Here is a 3578-nt window from a genome sequence, read left to right on the forward strand (position 1 = left end):
TGAATTAAATTCACCGAACCTGTTCATTTTAGCTCACTAATTCAGTCTTTCCATCTTTAGCTTGACCATGTCCCATTTACCTTGATTCATGGACCTAACTTTCTGGGTTCCCTTGCAATATTGTTCTTTAGAGCATCAGACTTTACTTTACCACCAGAAACATCCACAATTGAGTGTTGCTTCTGCTTTGGCCCAGCCACTTCATTCTTTCTGCAGCTGTTAGTTATAGCTCTCGTCTCTTCCCCAGCAGCATATTCGACACCCTCTGACCTGTGGGGCTCATCTTCTAGTCTCACATCTTTTTGCCTTTTCACACTGTTTATGGAATTCTTTTGGCAAGAATACTGGAGTGGGTTGCCATTTCCTCCTCCAGCGGACCTTATTTTGTCAGAACTCTTCACCATGAGCCATACATCTTGGGTGGTCCTGCATGGCACGGCTAATAGCTTCATTTAGTTATGTAAGTCCCTTTGTGGCAACAAGGCTGTGATCCAGGAAAGGGATATTACTTCTATTTTTCTTAAAAAATGTATCAATTATCTGAAGAGATTCTGTAAAAAATTCTACAGTAAATTTTTGTATAATTTTCCAAGTCTCAATGTTTCAATTTATTTTTAATATCAATTATGCCTTAGGCTGAAGAATATCATATAATGTGGATGATGGTCCTCTTGATTAATAAGATAATGCATTTCTGCACCTGCACCACTTTAATCATAAACTGTTTTCCTGGTACACATTTTTCATAAGTGCTCTCAGATTGCTTTCATTTGATTCACTAATTTGTCCTAAAATTTGTAATTTTTGTATTGTGCCCATTGTTTCTGATTAGGTCAGTCATAGTGGGCCTAGGTTTAAAGAAAATGATGTCTATATTATTTCCTGTCATGATAAAGGATTGAATACTTAGGTATAAGTGTTGTGGGAGGGACAAGGCAATAGCACCTTGATGAAAGAGACAAAAGAATGATAAATACTAATCTAAAGTGTGGTTCAAAATATATTATAATGCAATAGTATTTAATTCAATCCGTGTTCAACAAACCCAAGGAATATCACATCGTATCTGCAAGCAGCTAAGTGGTGTTGTGTCCAGTTTCGTAAGAATATATATAGATTTAGATATGTATATAGATACAATCTGTAAATATAGTCAGGTTCATTAGGAGAGAATGAAAATTCAATAAGTCCCTTTATATAGTCCCTATATATAGTACAGGCTATATATTTTCTTAATATACACTTGAGAACTTACATTCATTATCAAAGGAGTGAAAATAATAGATGACTAAAAAGTGAATGAGAAAAGAGAATTAGGTCATGAAATTAAAATTTTTTGCAAATATCTCAGTCTTATAATAGGAAATAGGTAGTAGTTGCTGTATTTCTAATTCCACAAACACTGTTCTGGGAAATGAGTTAAATTGGATGAAGTCAAATGTCTTGCCATAACTTTAAGAAGTGATGCTGAGACTGGATGCACAGTGAAAATGAAGAACTGTTAATGACCTCTCAAATAAAATTAAAAGACATATCTTTTTACAGAATTCCAATTATTGAGCAATTTCTATAGCAAGGAGAAACTAAAAATTCTCATCAAAATGAAGTTACGAATTCTGAATATCTACAAAATAATGTGGATGCTATGAGTAGACTTGCTATTGTCCTTGTTTTTACTCTCAATATGTTAAATATAATTACATTTATTAATTTCTTTTTAGTATAACTTTAGAAGCTCAGTCGGTAAAGAATCTGCCTGCAGTGCAGGAGACCCGGGTTTGATACCTGGGTTGGGAAGATCCCCTGGAGAAGGAAATGGCAACCCACTCTGCCGGGAGCCAGCACAGGAGTTCCCAACCATGACAAGGTCATGCGGGAGAGCCCTGATGGGCAAGGCGAGTCAGGCTCGAGAGGCCCCCTGGACCTGCCTGAGCATCTACCCCAAAACCAAAATTTGTCTGTTTTACTATTTCACGACTTTCACCAACTCTTCTGACATTAACGAGGGGCTATCCCTGACCACCTTTCTCTGAAGAAAATCAATTTAGAGCTCTAGTTAATAAGTCTCCTGGGCATAATAGGAGTGTTTCAATTCAAACCCCTCTGATGACTTTCTAGTTTGCCTGACAGGTTTCTTCAGACTCCTGCAGCTATGCATGTGATTGTTCATAGCCTCCCAACCATGAAAGGCACAGGAAGCTTAAGATATTCTAATAATGCAGAGATTCTCAGAGAGTTAAAATTATTAGAATAGAACTAGTAGAGGATTTCTTTGTTGAGCTAATGCTTGCTGCCAAGTTTCCATATCCCTTACCTACTGTGTCCCTGGGAGTGTATTGATTAATATAGTTGGTATATAGAAATGTAAGTAGTAGCTTTAATGTTTGTAACCTTGGACCCTTGAGTTAATTCTTTTCTTGTTATAGCCCACCACACTTTTGCCCTATAGGAATGCAACTTTATCTAATGTTTTTGGAGGGTGGCACCTGACTTCAGAATAATAACCTTTAGAGAAAGATAAGTTTTCTGAAGAAAGGGTCATAAAATGTTAACAAGCCTCCTGGCCAGAAGATGATGTAAATCACCTAAAGCTTTTGCATATGATAAGTTTGCAGAAAGAAAGCCTGGCTTCAATAAGGATCAAGGGCTGCTGACCTTGCATGACTCTACCCCCCACCCCCCATTATCCTCTATGCACAACTTAAGGTATAAAAACTACTTTGGAAAATAAAGTGTGGGCCATGCTCATCAAGCTTGGTCCCCCATGTTGTTCTTTCTATTTCCTTTTTCTTTTCAGGCTGATTCCCTGGAGCACAAGGGCCCTCTGCATTCACTTTCCTGCCTGGGCTTCTAAGACCCACTCGAGAAGGTGCCTAAGGTGGGGCACCTTCAGCTATTTGAGAGGGCGCCTGCAGCCTATGTGAACAGAGCAAGTCCCGTGCTGGGGCTTTATTGGCTTTCTGCATAAACCAAGGAATATCAGCCTCTTTTCTCTCCTCTATTTTCTTAACTGCAAAATTCTTTCCTTATCTCTTTCTCTATTTCTCTCAGTTGCCAACACCGTCCTCCTGAGGGAATCCCTGGATCCAACCGGGGCTGGACCCCGGTAAGTGGTGCCCGAACCAGGCTCCCAGTAAGAAAGAGATTAAACACAGAGATAACAAATATTTCGTGGGACATATTAGAGCCCATTCCGGCTTGCCTGGCCCTTTACATGAAGGAAATGCTTTGGCAGATGCATTGACTAAAGTAAGGAAAATCTCATGGACACAGGAGCCTGGTGGGCTGCAGTCCATGGGGTTGCCAAGAGTCGGGCATGACTGAGCGACTAACACTTACTTACTTACTTAGAATTAAAGTAATAAATTTCAATATATAAGCTTACAGTTTTATTTTCATTCAATTTTTTGCCAGTGTTTTTCCTTGGCAAGCCGTATTTCTAACTCAAGTAGAAAATCCCTTGAAAATGAAGTTTATATTTTGTCACAAGAGGATGGGAAACATCATAATTTTTGCAACTGGAATAAATTGGAGGAGTGCTATCTATGGGACAAACCTGCTTGAGGTCTCAGAAACAG

The sequence above is a fragment of the Bubalus kerabau genome, chromosome 7, assembly GCF_029407905.1.
Source record: "Bubalus kerabau isolate K-KA32 ecotype Philippines breed swamp buffalo chromosome 7, PCC_UOA_SB_1v2, whole genome shotgun sequence".
Classification (NCBI taxonomy): domain Eukaryota; kingdom Metazoa; phylum Chordata; class Mammalia; order Artiodactyla; family Bovidae; genus Bubalus; species Bubalus kerabau.